The 15,927-nt window shown below is 43.1% G+C and overlaps 1 long non-coding RNA gene and 1 pseudogene across 1 annotated transcript in view; both read left to right on the forward strand.

Moving 5' to 3' along the window:
- Positions 1 to 15,927, forward strand: part of LOC144338565 (uncharacterized) — a 371,807-nt gene that overhangs the window by 37,735 nt on the left and 318,145 nt on the right. The window lies entirely within an intron of this gene.
- On the forward strand, positions 12,301 to 13,076 carry LOC100427815 (uncharacterized; annotated as a pseudogene).

Raw genomic sequence — 15,927 nt, forward strand, 5'->3', positions numbered from 1 at the left:
ATGATGTCGTGCACTTCCTCCATGTTTCATTTTCTTCAGTTGCTCCAAGGTTACTCTCGGCTTTCTGCCACTTAAGAAGACAACCCAGCCCAGCCACACAGGTAAGACACTCAAAGGTGGACTGACTTCTCAGACCACATAAATGCTAAGGATTCAAATGGGCCCGAGTGAAATTCTAAGGCACATTCTCTGGCATTTTTTCAGACATTACCAGATTCACTCTAGTCTAGAACATTAAGCGGTCCATTTTAACCGTGCATTCCTCTTGAGACAAAGCATGTGTCTATAAAGGGCTCCTGCTGCTCAGTGAGGGGAGAGCGACCTTGCAGCGTACAGAAACCAATAAAGCACTTTGAGCCTGGCAAAACCCCAGCCCATCATGACTCCTCAGATGTTACTTTTAGTTAAAAAAAAAAAAAACAAAACAGTCAGATGCATTTGCCATGGGAACAGCAATGGAAGGTCACTCTCTTCTGTACTTATTTTTATGTGTGTGGGTCACTGAGCCCTCATCCTCCTCCGGCCGGCTCTCTTCAAGCTACCCCCTCATTCCCATGTTGTCAGCCCTGCCTCTGCCTCTTCTTCCAGCCAGTTTCAGCTCACCCTCCACCTCCTCCCTTGCCCTCCCTTTGCTTCTTCTATCTAAGGGGCTATTAGTCTAACAGAAGCTTTCAGGGGGAAAGGCAATGAATATTGTTTTTGCAGAGGCAAAATCGGTCTTCTCTGTGAGCTGGACAGTGTTGCAAAGTTGCGGCTGGTCAGAAAGGGCACTGGTGCAGGAGGGAGGCAGGAGACCTGGGTCTAGTCCCAGCTCTGTCCCCAACCAGCAGGGACACTAGGGACAAGCCACTTTCCTTTGGGCTCAGGCTTCCTTGTCTGTAAAACAAGGAAGTTCCCTATTTGTAGAAACTCAGGAATATTGTCAGTAATCAAGAAAATGAGTTTGGAGGGTTGAAGGCTTAGTTGTCCTGAAAAAATCATCCTTTTCTAAAGCCTGAAATTAAAACAGTACAATTTTTTACATTGTGAAATTACTTGCTCATTAGAAACAACGAAAGCCTCTCTCACACACACATACACACACACACACAATGAGAAAAGTCAGAATTATCTAAAATCTCTTCATTCAGAACAAGATTATTCTTAGGAGATCTATCAGTGTCGCCTTAATAAATCTTCCTTCTTTTTTTTTTTTTTTTTTTTTTTTCGTTTTGAGACAGAGTCTCACTCTGTTGCCAGGCTGGAGTGCCGCGGCATTATCTCAGCTTACTGCAACCTCCGACTCCTGGTTCAAGCGATTCTCCTGCCTCAGCCTCCAGAGTAGCTGGGATTACAGGCATGTGCCACCATGCACAGCTAATTTTTGTATTTTTAGTAGAGACAGGGTTTCACCATGTTGGCCAGGATGGTCTCAGTCTCCTGATCTTGTGATCTGCCCGCCTCGGCCTCCCGAAGTGATGGGATTACAGGCGTGAGTCACCGCACCCGGCCAGATAAATCTTCCTTCTAAAGGCACGGTGCCCAGAGAAGTCTTTAGCACCCCAAAGTAACAGATAAACGTTTGAACTGGCTATGTTCATTACAGCATCATTTACAAAAGCCAAGATGTGAAATTAACCTAAGTGCCCATTAGTAGATAAACGGATAAAGAAAATGTGGTATATACACAAAATGGAATACTATTCAACCTTAAAAAAGAAGAAAATTCTGTCATTTGTGGCAACATGGGTGAACTTGGAGGTTACTATGTTAAGTGAAATGAGCCAGGCACAGAAAGACCAATACCTCATGATCTCACTCACACGTAGGATCTAAAAAAAGTTGAACTTAGAAGAGAGAGTGGAATGGTGGTTCCCAGGATCTGGGGGTGAGGGGTATTGGGGAGATGTTGATTAAAGGGTACAAAGTTTCAGACAGAAGAAATTAGGTTTTTAGATTTCTTGTACAGTATGGTAACTATGGCTAATAATGTGTATTATGGCCAGGTGTGGTGGCTCACCCCTGTAATCCCAGCACTTGGGGAGGCAAGGAGGGCAGATCATGAGGTCAGGAGTTCGAGACTAGCCTCACCAACATGGCAAAACCCTGTCTCTACTAAAAATACAAAAATTAGCCGGGCATAGTGGCATGCACCTGTAATCCCAGCTACTCAAGAGGCTGAGGCAGGAGAACCACTTGAACCCGGGAGGCAGGGGTTGCAGTGAGCTGAGATCTCGTCGTTGCACCTCTCCAGCCTGGCAACAGAGCAATACTCCGTCTCAAAAAAACAATAATGATAATAATAATAGTGTATTATATATTTCAAACTTGCTGAAAGAGTAAATTTCAAATGTTCTCATCACAAAAAATAATATGTGAGGTGGCGGATATGTCAATTAGCTTGATTTAATCATTCCCCATTGTACGCATATATCGAAACATCACATTGTCCCATACAAAAACATACAATTTTACTTTGCCAATTAAAATACATAACGAAAAGCTTAAATTGCCTAAATACTGAATACATTCTGTGCAATAAAAATCAACAGAAACAAAGGTAAGGATTTATGCGTCATATTTATCTTGTGTCAAATCGACCTGGTGAAGTAGAATAAATTTGGGATCTGACATTAGAATAACAGCATGCTTGTCCTAACCCAGCCTTTTATTGGCTATATTTGTCGGAGTCAAGCTGTTTTTTCCTCCATTTGTTCCTTGCTTCCCTCAACAAAGACATGCGCACATGCATGCACACATGTACATGTACACACACAGATCTTCCCTCTCGTTTTTTGCCCTGACTGGGTCCCTGGAGACTAACCTTTATGGACTGCATCACCCTTGGCCTAGGGCTTTTTATTAAGTTTGGTCAATGGGAGGCACCAACTGGAGACAGGAGGGTGGGAGGAGAGAAAGGTGTATTTATTCTCCACCTTCTATCTCTCCCTCCCTGGTAAGATGTGATTTTGACAGTTCCTTTGTTCCAGTGTCTATAGCCACAGCTCTGCCAGGAAGCCCCTCTTCCAAGACTGCAGGTCTCATCTTCTCTGATAATCCTTACTGCCTCCCCTTGCCCTTGCTGGCCCAGGGAAGGAAAGGCCACAGCAATTCCCCACCATACTCTATCAGCCTGCCCACATCAATGTAAACAGTCTCTTCATTCAACTCCCTTTGGTTACCCTGTTGAGCGTGCCATCTGTTTCCTGCCAGGATCCTGCCTGATACAGAGTCTAGCCAGTAAACAGAACCCTCTTGAGTGTTTAACCCAGAGCACTTTAATGCAGGAAGCTGGTTATTCAGGTAAAGGAATTGCTGAGAAGCCAAACAGGCCACTTGGCAACTCAGAGATTAGCAACAGCAGGAAGCCACAAAAACAGAGGGAGAAGGGGAGGAGCCCATGACACAGGCACTGAGGAACAGGAGTCAACCAACGAAAGCTGTCACCAGGACGGGTCTGTCCTTCAAGGGAAAAGCCATAGCCCCTGTGGGAGAAGCCATTAAAGGCAGGGAGGGGTGGTCTAGCTTTCCCCTCCGAACCATTCCTTCCATTGGCTGCACCCAGGCAGCGGACACAGGAGCTTACTCAGAAAATTGGCCTGCAGGGGTCAACCCTCCTGTCCTACAAAGTGGAACTGGAAAACGATACAAAAGTAAATTGAGAGCAAGTAGGTCCAGAACCAGCATAATGGCTGTAACACCTTGGGCTAGTTACTAAACCACTCTGAGCTTTCCTGTCCTTACATACCAAAGAAGATGGTTAATACTTTACTTATTTCATGGGATTCTCTGAACCAAAATGAAATGAGCTAGAGGATGTAGGAGTGTTTGGTAAATTCTGAGGTGCTATACAAAATAAGGTGTCAGAGGGTCCTGAAGTTTATGAGCCTGTCAGTTTCTAATACTATCACTTTCATTCTTGGGCAATTGCTTTTAGTGTAATCCCTCAACCAAAGAAACACCTTTGCCAGATCCATTCGCTTAAACTGCCTATGAGCCTGTTTTGCAAGGAAAGGCAATTAAAGTGCAGGCTCAGGAAATGGAATCATTTGTTTGTGATCAGGGTCTACTGGCTACCAAATCAGGAGGTCCGCAGGGGGGCTCAGCTACTGCCTTGCTCAGCCCAGACGCATCCTTGAGGACGTGTGCCAAACCCATTGTGGCACACTGAGAAAAGTGTGCCCCCTTGGCTGTCCCCATAACAGGCAGTCTCTAGGGAAGGATAGCAGAGAGCCAGATGGAAAACAGACACATCTCTACACAGGGTTAGCTTCTATGTCCCCTGGGCTCTGGGGAAGCCAGAAGCCAAGCTGGGGAGTCAGCCGCCTGTACAGAATCGCCACCTCACCAGTAGGGATGCATTTGCTCGGCACTTGTTTATGAGGACGGTGGAGACTGCCTTCAGTATCTGCCTAGTCCTTCCATCTTCAGCCATTCATTTCTCCTCTGATCCTCTTCCCAGGTGAATCCTTTCTTCTTTCCACCTTTGTTTTAATATTCATCTTCAAGAGGGATCTGTAGCCAGGCTTTCAAATTAGTGTACTACATTCCCTTGGCAGTGGTTTTGGAATCTGGCTGCATTTGGAAGCATCTTGGGAGATTTTAAAAATCCCAGTGTCTAGGCCATACCCTAGACCAATATCAGAATCTCTGCAAGCTGGAGCTACACAACTGATTTTTTTTTTTTTTTAGCTTTTATTTTAGGATCAGGGGTACATGTGCAGGTTTGTTATGCAGGTAAATTGCGTGACATAGAGGTTTGGCATACAGATAATTTCATCACCCGGGTAATGAGCATAGTACTCGATAGGTATTTTTTCTGATCCTCTCCATATTCCCACTCTTTACCCTCAAGTACACCCCAGTGTCTGTTGTCCCCCTCCTAGTATCCATGTGTTCTCATTTTTTAGCTCCCACTTATAAGCGAGAGTATATAGTATTTGATTTTGCATTAATTTGCTTAGGATAATGGCCTCCAGCTCCATCCTTGTTGCTGCAGAGGACGTGATCTCTTTCTTTTTTATGGTTGCATAGTATTGCATGGTGTATAGTACCACATTTTCTTTAGTCTACCACTGATGGACATTTAGGTTGATTCCATGTCCTTACTATTGTGGATAGTGCTGCGATGAACATACGTGTGCATGTGTCTTTATGGTAGAATGATTTATATTCTTTTGGGGATATACCCAATAATAAGATTGTTGGGTCAAATGGCAATTCTGTTTTAAGTTCTTAGAGAAATTGCCATATTGCTTTCCACAATGGCTAAACTAATTTACAGTCCTGCCAGCAGTGTATAAGCATTCCCTTTTCTCCACAACCTCACCCGCATCTATTATTTTTTGACTTTTTAATGATAGCCATTCTGACTGGTGTGAGATGCTATCTCACTGTGGTTTGGATTTGCATTTCTCTAATGATCAGTGGTGTTGAACATTTTTTTCATATGCTTGTTAGCTGTGTATATGTCTTCTTTTGAGAAGTGTCTATTCAGGTCTTTTGCCCGCTTTTTAATGGGGTCGTTTGTGACACTGGTATTTTTGTAAAGTTCCCCTAGGTGACGTGAATGTGCAGCCAAGGTTAAGAGCCACTGTTTTAGGAGTAGAATTTAACTTCATCACACTGTGAAGCAAAACCATGCTCCTCCCTCTGAAGGAATGTCAGCCAGAGGCTTGTCGTAGGGCAAGTAATCTAGAATCACAAGTGGGCTGCCTGAGAAGGAGCTTGCAGAGTGATGAATGGTCAGTTCCTTCCAGGGCAGGAGGCAACCCCAGACTACTGCACTTCTGGAGCAATTCACAACCCCACTATTACCACCCAGTCTGGCGCCAGACTATAGAAGACTATAGAAAACTACAGTCTTCTCAAAGTTGACTAAAGTCTTGGAATGGGGCAAGGAGAAGATATCAAACTCTGTTTGTATCATGGAAGCTTTGGACCAAGGGGACTCAGTTGATTTTAGACATTATCTAAAACGAGAAGAGTTGAAAATGTCGGCCTGAGAGGTTAAGTAACTTTTCTGCAGTCCCACAATGGGCTTTTGGCAGAGTTGGGATGGACTCAGGTCTCCTTCCTCAAAATCGTGCCTCAGTTCTATTCCCCTCTCCCTGAATCGTCATGCTTCTGCTAGCATTTGAGCCCCCTTAGCAAAATTTTGAAGGCTTTTAAAATGATGATTCTTGTACTAGGATCCAAATAAATAAGGCGGGACAGCGATAATGATTAGGAAATATTTGTGGTTTTTCTGCGTGAGGCCTTCACATGCTGATTTGTTTACCTAGCATATAAACTGGAGCCTGTGGTGCTACTACACATGGAAGAAAAGTTTAAGCATTCATCTCTGCAAGCAAGGAAAAGAAAACTTATTCTATTTGTGGGAAATAGGTAACATCACATTAATTTGAATAACGCTACCTTATTAAACTGTAGCGGCTCACTGTGGATAATTTTTCAGCATTTGGGAAGAGAGAGAATTACCACTCACTTGGTTGAAAATGATTATGGAACTATTTTCAAGATTACATTTTATTTATTTATTTTTCTGAGACAGAGTCTCACTCTGTCACCCAGACTGGAGTGCAGTGGTGCTATCTCAGCTCACCACAACCTCTGCCTCCTGGGTTCAAGAGATTCTTCTGCCTCAGCCTCCCGAGTAGCTGGGATTACAGGCATATGCCACCACGCCTGGCTAATTTTTGTATTTTTAGTACAGACAGGGTTTCACCATGTTGGTCTCGAACTCCTGACCTCAAGTGGTCTGCCCACCTCGGCCTCCCAAAGTGCTGGGATTACAGGCATGAGCCACTGGGCCTGGTCTTTAAGATTACATTTTTTAAAATATACATTTTGCTTTGGTGTTTTTGACAGCTAACATGAAATGATATCATGAAAACGTCTTACAGTTTCCAAGTTTTAGGAAGGGTTCAGTTTGAGCAGTGTGCTAATTGCCTTTATTTGTGAGACAGAAATGAGCGTATAAAGGCATAAAAGATATTGGAAACTTAGGCACTGACTTAGAGTTTTGAGACCTAATTTCTTGTCATTACTGTGCTGCCTGAGTCCAAGAAGACTTAGAGCCAATGATTGATTGAGACAAGTCTCAATCATTTTAGGAGGCTTATTTGCCAAAGTTAAGGACACATGCCCAGGAGACAGGTGTATGCCTTTCTCCAAAGATAATTTTGAGGGCTCCAAATTTCAAGGGGAAAGGGTGGGATATGGAGAAGTACATAATTTTCATGTAAGAAGGGTGTAGGGAAAAACAGTCATTCATGCCTTTGTCTGGCTCAGTGAATCTGCATCTTTTTTTTTTTGCCTAAGATGACACAGTCAAATGAGGCAGAGGAAAAATGCTGGGAATCTGCATTTTACGTAAGATAACAGAGACAAAATGGGGCAGGGGAGCAATCAGGTATGCATTCGTGTCTGTGGACGGTGGGGGAGGGGGTGTGTGTGACTGCACCTCTAAAGATAAGCTATCAATTTACCAAAAAGGTGCAGAAAAAAAAAAAAAGATGCAGGAGAGAGTAAAAAGAGAGCCTAGGAACTCAAGTGAAAAAGGGCAAGATATATTAAAAACCAAACCTTCATGAAGGATCACCATGAGAATCTAGGAAGTAGTTTCTCTAACTGGAGCGTGTTTTAGAAGCCCCTGGAGGGTTTATCGCTAGACACCACCTCCCAGAGTTTCAGATTCAGTGGTAAGTCTGGACCAGTTCTAACAAGCTGCATTTCTTTTTTTCTTTTCTTGAGTTGGAGTCTTACTCTGTCGCCCAGGTCCAGGCTGGAGTGCAGTGGTGTGATCTCGGCGCACTGCAACCTCTGCCTCCTGGGCTCAAGCGATTCTCCTGCCTCAGCCTCCCCAAGAAGTTGGGATTACAGTCATGCACCACCACACCTGGCTAATTTTGTATTTTTAGTAGAGACAGGGTTTCTCCATGTTGGTCAGGCTGGTCTCAAACTCCTGACCTCAGGTGATCCGCCAACTTCAGCCTCCCAAAGTGCTGGGATTACAGGCGTGAGCCACCGCACCTTGCCACAAGCTGCATTTCTTTCTTTCTTTCTTTCTTTCTTTCTTTCTTTCTTTCTTTCTTTCTTTCTTTCTTTCTTTCTTTCTTTCTTTCTTTCTTTCTTCCTTTATTTTTCTTTCCTTTCTTTCTTTCTTTTTCTTTTCTTTCTTTCTTTCTTTCTTTCTTTCTTTCTTTCTTTCTTTCTTCTCTCTCTCTCACTCTCTCTTTCTTTCTTTCCTTTTTTTTTTTTTTTGATAGAGTCTTGCTCTGTCCCCCAGGTTGGAGTGCAGTGGCACGATCTTGGCTCACTGCAACCTCTGCTTCTGGGTTCAGGTGATTCTCCTGCCTCAGCCTCCCCAAGTAGCTGGGACTACAGGCATCCACCATCAAGCCCGGCTAATTTTTGTATTTTTAGTAGAGACAGGATTTTGCCGTGTTGGTCAGGCTGGTCTCGAACTCCTGACCTCAGGTGATCTGCCCACCTCGGCCTCCCAAAGTGCTCACTGGGTGACAGCCACTATGCCCGGTCCACAAGCTGCATTTCTAACAATGCTGCCAGGTGCCGCTACTGTCCTTGGGGGGATGAGGGTGGGGCACAGACACTTGAGAACTGCTGTTCTGGAGCAGTGTCTCTCAAACTGGGGTCTCTGATTGAGAATCTAAGAATGCTCAAAAATGTACCTGGGATTTGTTTAAATCAGGTATGGCAAGGTGACAGGTTGCCTTACTCACAGTTAGGCAGAAAGAGTGAGGGGTCACAATGGGCAAAAGCCTTTTGTTTTTTGCAGGAAGAAATGGGCAGGGCAAGGTGGGCAGTTTAGGGTTGGCTGCTTCGAATAAATAATTTCAGTGGGCTCTGGGCTATAGGCATAGTCTCCAGTTCAGTGCGTGGCCCTAGGGTGCTTTGGGGAAGGCTTGGTGTGTAAAAGTTAGATAAGGGAGGTGGTGGGGAGGTGGAGGCGGTATGGGCTATGAATTGGTTAGTTTGCATGTGAAAGGCGCCCTGGGAGGCAACTTTTTTGCTATCTCTAGGAATTAGCTGGCCCCCGGAGAGGCAGTCTCCCTGGAATTAGCAAGGCCCCAAGATATCAGTATCATAAAATACAGAAAAATTAAAAACATGATTAATTACAAATTAAAAACAAAGAATAATTTTCTATTCTGTCTTTATTGTAATAATAATCTTCTTTTTTTGGGTACCAGTTGTAAAGACCACATTTTTTTCCTGGTGATAATTCCCAATTTAAAGATAGTTTCACAAAATGAAATTTAGTTTATGAACTCATTGTCTCTAAAACTGTGGACCAAGGACCCTCAGAAATCCAAACATGTATCTTTACATGTCCAAGGGAATTTTTTAAGCCATTAAAAGGACTTCATACTTAACTTTGAGAAACATATTGTGTTGGCATTCACATTAATCTGTACTAACAGCCCCCCTTCAGTCAATGAACAGCAAGCATTACCTTTTTATTGTTATTGTTATTATTATCATTTTTTTATTTTTATTGAGACAAGATTTTGCTCTGTCTCCCAGGCTGGAGTGCAGTGGCATGACCACAGCTCACTGTAGCCTCGACCTCCTGGGCTCAAGTGATCCTCCTGCCTCAGCCTCTGAAGTAGCTGGGACTGAAGGCATGCAGCACAGTGCCCAGCTATTATTTTTATTTTTGTAGAGATGGGGTCTCCCTATGTTGCCCAGGCTGACCTCGAAATCCTGGGTTCAAGGGATTCTCCTGCCAGGTTTATAGTCATGAGCCACTGTGCTGGCCTTTTATTGTTTTCTTAAAATCAAACTTTAAAAAAACAGTATATAGGGCATCAGAAATGTTAAAGAGTCATCAGATCATTGTCCCTATCGAGTCATTTCCTTTCCTTTGTCTTTTATCTGCTCACGAAACTTTTTATAAGCCCACAAGACTCTGTGGGTATGTGTATGTATGCGCATGCGTACACAATGGGTTTCGCTAAAATACTCTGAATTTTATTTTCAGGAATGGTTATATAGGTTACTCTACTACTTCAAACGTTATAACTAATTTTATCTGTGTGTGTGTTGGCGGGGGGAGGGTGGTGGCTTCCACAGTGTCCGTGTGGCAAGACAAATGGGGGGAAAAGTCCACTTTCTTCCCAAGACAATCCAGCATACCATGAGGATAAAAGTAGCGTCAATTGTGTCGGTCCAATACACATTGCTACTGCTCAATGAGCAGGTGCCTATTTATAAAGTAACACTCTGCATTCGCTGCTCAGCGTTTGAGGAGTTTCCTGAAAAATCACGGTTCCTTCCAAATTTTATTCAGGTCATTGAAGCTGAGGTTTCGGTGATACTTGAAATCATTTCTGAGCTGAAAAGTATATAGAATCCCCCAACAGAACCATAATAAAGTCTGGAAATTACTTGTGGCTGGGGTAGGGTTTCCATGAGGGACTTAAAAAGCCTTAAGTGTGTACCTAGCTTAATATAAGGGAAGCCATGCGCACTCCAGCAAAATAGAGCGATACACAATAAAACATTTCATGGCCCACAAACTGTCCCTTACTAATTTGGGTAACTGGGGCACAGAGTTTATTTTTGCTTATTTTACTTATTTTTGTTTTGCTGAAAACCTATGGCGTGCTGAGGCATATCTACCCCACCTTTAGCACTGCTATTTTTCCAGCTTTTTTCATGTTTCTTCCCTCTCGAACTCTTTATTTCTTTGACCCCTATGCCTGTATTCCTGCCATTTCTTTCTTTTCCTATTATCAGTCAATAAATAATCAGATGAATATTAAATTCTATTGGCTAAGTATTTACTAATATTTCCTAACTTACACGGATAGGGAACAAGAAAGCATGACATATAGTGCCCGAGCATAAATTTCAGTCTTTTGCTACTAGGTGCAGACTCCCTTTTCAATCCCCATGAAGCCTGACCTTCTGAAGACTATAATTATTAGTAAAAGCATTAGCCAGTAGTCTGCCTGGAGCAACCCTGCAAGGTAAAAATGCTGCAAGGGCTGGATCTGGTGACAGACAGTGGAGAAGGACATGGAGGGCCACAGAGGGCATAGGATTTGTGTTCCCAGAAGGAAGTGCTGGAATCAGGAGTAGAAGCACCGAAGGTCATTCCGAAATGAAGGAAGCATGTTCCTCTGTTCACAGCTGAAAATTGAATAGAAAGCTAGAGAGAATTTACAAAGATAGAGTTAGATATTCAGCTATTATGGTTTAGACAATAAAATGGAGGAAAGGAATTTTGATTTATTGAAACCATACAGTGTACTAGGCACTTAACTACGTGCTTTACGTACATGATCTCATTTAACCCTTTTAACAATCCTGTGGGCTAGCTATGACTCTTGCCATTTCATATTTAAGGAACTCATCCCAAGTCATACAGTTAGAAAATGGTAGTGTCAGGATATGCATCAAGGTCTTTCTGACTGCAGAGCCCACGCACTTCCCATCCTATCTTGCAGATGGCCCAGTTTGAGACTGAGGGGAACATGCTGTAGATATTTATGTCTACCTGGCAAGCCAGAGACTGTGCTCTTACATCAACTTGCGTATCATCTGTCAGAGAAGTTTTGTGTGTGCGTGAATGTTTTATTGTTATTATTATTGTCGCTCTGATTCTGGAGGGAAATGTCTTTAGAATTTCAAATAACACATGACTCATTTCCTGATATACACTGTCACCACGATTTCTTTTATGAAAATATTGAATGCAGGCTCTGGAAATAAGAAAGACTTTCTACACATGCGCTGTAGAATAATGCTTAAGCTAAAAAAAAAAAAAAAAAAAAAAAAGACAGAAAGGTGCCCTGATTAACCCAGTCCTTTCCGCATAGAATTCCTGCAAACTGTCAGCATGCCACAAGATTCCACCCACTTGGCAAATCCTAGTGCCATACTTTGAACAAAGACATCTACCACAATAACATTCCTTGGCAGCTATTGAAACTATCTTTGGGATGCAGGGCTTTCTTGACCAGCTCTGAACAGTTGACCCTTGAACAACATGGGTTTGAACTGAGCACGTCCACTTATATGTGGATTGAAAATACAATATTTAGGTGTGGGGGCTGGGGATCATATGACTTGGGTGTCCCCGAGCCCTGCTGCCTTCACATCCTGGGGCAGCCATGGGATGCCAGAGTGTGGTGATTGGTGGCCAATGGGTCCGAGGCTGTGTCTACTGCGGCTAAGATGACTGCCTTTCATGATTGGCCTTGACTTTTCCATACATTGTGTGACTCTTGCCCCATGGCCCTTTGGCTGACCTTACCGGAAGCCATGATGACAGCAGCCTTTTGCCATTAGATGCAGGGAGATGGTGATGGAGGTGGATATAGCAGTCAGAGAACATCTGGCAGAGACAAATATGGACCACCTGTTCATACAGAATACGAGCTTATTGTAGAAAGTCTTTCTAGTGGTTACGGTTGGCAAGATTTAAAGGATTTTATGCAACAAGCAGAAGAAGTAACCTATGTTGATGCTCACAAGGAATGCACAAGTGAGGGCATTGAGTTTCACTCCTGTTTTGACATGAAGCATGCGTTGGACAAACTGGATAGTGCAAAACTATTAAGCTTATTGAAGGTAAGCCAGGCACAAGCGATAGGCGATCTGATTCTGGAAGCAGATCCAGGTCTTGATCTAGAAGACAGTCACGAAGTAGGAGTCACCGGAGCAGCCACAGTAGATCTCAAAGTATCTCAAAAAGTCACTCCTGATCCAGGTTGCGGAGCAAAGGTCGATCACGTTCTCATTCAAAAGGCAGGAAATCTAGCTCAAGGAGCAAATCTATGCCCAAATCGGATATAGACTCCCGTTCTTGTTCTCAAAGCAGATCTGAGGATGAGTATGAGAAATCTCCAAGCAGGTCTTGGTCTCGATCTTCCAAAGAAAGTGGAAAAGGTGATACGAAGTCAAAATACAGATCAAGGAGCCAGTCTCGTTCCAATTCACCCCTACCTGTTCCACCCTCAAAGAGTCATTCTGTGTCCTCTCCACCAAAAAGAGCTACTTCAAGATCCTGTTCTAGATCTCATTCAAAATAAAGATCAGGGTCCAGGTTGAGTTCCAGAGATTAATCCAGAACTCTTCATTCATTGCACACTATTTTGGAACACATTTCTACTTGCTTAGGCAGTTGTTCTTCCATGTTTGTACTTGGCTTCTTTTGCAAGAGGAATCTCCTGAAAACAAGGGCACACAGAAATTTGATTTATGGACAAATTTGATGAAAAAGATGAGGCTCTAAGGAAATGGTGGCATAAAGTCAAAGACCTTCTCCCTTCTTTGTAGAATTAAGATAACTTCAATTTTACAGCTTTTGAGCTAAAATGACTTTTGTAAAGATTAAGCTCATTTAGATTTTTTAAAAAGTATTTCAGCAGGATCTGCTGCAGGGTTTTTTGTTGTTGTTGTTGTTGTTGTTGTTGTGTTATTTGTTGGCTTATTTTTAAATTAACCATTTCAAATCTTGAATACTTAAGGCTTTAAAGGGACAACCCAATTTTCAATTATGTTTGCTTTTTATAAAGCTTGAGTTATGTAAGATTTAAATAAAAGTTTGCTACCAAAAAAAAAGAAAATATAGTATTCACAAGATGTGAAACCCAAGTATAGGGAGGGCCAACTTCTCATATACGTGGGTTCTGCAGGGCTGACTGTGGGACTTGAGTATGTGTGAATTTGGGTATACCCCGGGGACCTTGAACCAATCCCCTGCATATATCAAGGGACAACTATACTGAGGTATAAAGCTGTAAAAGTGTCCTAGTGCACAAGAGGAGGATCTTGAATTTCCTGCTGCAGGACCACACACGGGTAATATGCACATTTTCATTCAGTAGGTGAATCAGATGTATAGAAATGGCTCACACATGCTGCCACCCACTTAAGCTGTACCAGTGACAGCTATCTGGGAAGGATACCAACTCTTTTTTTCCCAGCCCAGAAGCAGTCTTAGCCCTTCTTCATGCTCGGCACCTATTGATTGGAATAGTCACTTAAGATGAAATGCATTTGCCATTCCTGATCTAAAAACATTCTTTCTGGAAAAAAAAAAAATTCATGTGGACATGATTTAAATGTATGTTACAGTTATCTTTTAGAACTGTGCCTAGCCTCAAGTAATTGATAAAACCTTCCTTCAGAACCTCAACCACTCCCAACCCCCTGCAGTGTATACTATCTAAACATCCAACTGGCATTTACCATAGGCTTATTGAGCTTTTATTTATTTTCTTAGGTATATAGGATTGCAGACCCCTCACCAGTGGGGTTATGCTATCTTATCCTATCTCTCTGTTATGCTGTCATATAGTGCCGTGCTTTGTTTATGTAAGGTGTTCAGAACCATGCATGATGATGTTAAGATAATGCTTGAGGTCGGGCGTGGTGGCCCACACCAGCACTTTGGGAGGCTGAGGCAAGTGGGTAGTTTGAGGTCAGGGGTTCAAGACCAGCCTGACCAACATGGTGAAATCCCATCTCTACTAAAAATACAAAAATTAGCCGGGCATGGTGGTGGGTGCCTGTAATCCCAGCTACTCTAGAGGCTGAGGCAGGAGAATCACTTGAACCTGGGAGGCAGAGGTTACAGTGAGCTGAGATGGTGCCATTGCACTCCAGCCTAGGTGACACAGTAAGACTCCATCTCCAAAAAAAAAAAAAAAAAAAAAAAAAAAAGCTCATGCTTGATGGAGAGCATTTGGAAGTAGAAGTAATAAAAGCACTAAGATGGTGCAGATGGCCCAGCATTGATTTTGGGTTACCATTATTGAAGAACAACTCAGCTTCCACTCTTAATGCTCATGGGTCAGCAGTATTGCTTTGCACAGGAAAGGAGAAATATTCTAACAGAATGTTCAATTTCATTGTAAGTCTGACCCAGAGGAAAAGGGAGAGAGACAGGCCCAGGACCTGTCTATCGGTTGCTTTGTGGTGGAAAACAAGGTCATCAGTGCATGACAGGACCTCTCCAAGACAGCTAGGCTTATGGGGCATCCTTCATGGATCTCTGAGGTGGAACGAGATTTGTAAAGCTGCCACTTCTTGGTGGCTTGCTTCAAGTTTTCCTCTGCTCTATCAGTTGTGGCCAGAAACCTGGATTAGGGGTCTCAGCCGTTGAGCCCTCTGCCCGGGGTGAGGCGTCCTATCTGCTCCATCTGTCCATGAGGCTTCCTAATCATCCTCTGCTCTTTTTTCTTTTTCTTTTTTTTCTTTTTTTTGAAACAGGGTCTTGCTCTGTCACCCAGGCTGAAGTGCACGGATGCCATCTCAGCTCACTGCAGCCTAAACCGCCAGGCTCCCACCTCAACCTCCCGAGTAGCTAGGACTACAAGAGCCACCACGCCCAGCTAATTTTTTTTATTTCCTGTAGAGACAAGGTCTTGCTATGTTGTCCAGGCTGGTCTCAAACTCCTGAGCTCAAGCAATCTTCCCTCCCATCTCGGCCTCCCAAAGTGCTGGGCTTACAGGTGTGAGCCACTGTGCCCAGCCTCTGTGTTGTCTTGGCTCTCTGCCTTGACATACGAACCCTGCATAGTAGCACAAAGTTTCCCTTCGGGTACTCCCTCAGCCCTTAGCCTGTGCTTAGCACTTTAGGCAAGAGCCTCTTCTGCCAGTATTTTTAGCAATAAAAGAGGCATATTTATCAGATATATGTTATATACATCCTATATCATATATATGTATGTGTGTGTATTTCTTCAAATAACATTCTATCGTATAATCTTTTTTGGAGGGATACTCTTTTTTATTTGACAAATAATAATTGTGTCTATTTATGGGGTACAATGTGCTGTTTTAATCTATGGATACGTTATAGGAAGAGTCAATCAAGCTAATTAACATATTCATCAGCTCACCACTTTAAAAACAGCAATCCTTCCTCAGACAGTGTCCGCACAGCAATTCTATACCTCACGGAGGATC

This window comes from Macaca mulatta, chromosome X, assembly GCF_049350105.2.
Source record: "Macaca mulatta isolate MMU2019108-1 chromosome X, T2T-MMU8v2.0, whole genome shotgun sequence".
NCBI classification, from domain to species: domain Eukaryota; kingdom Metazoa; phylum Chordata; class Mammalia; order Primates; family Cercopithecidae; genus Macaca; species Macaca mulatta.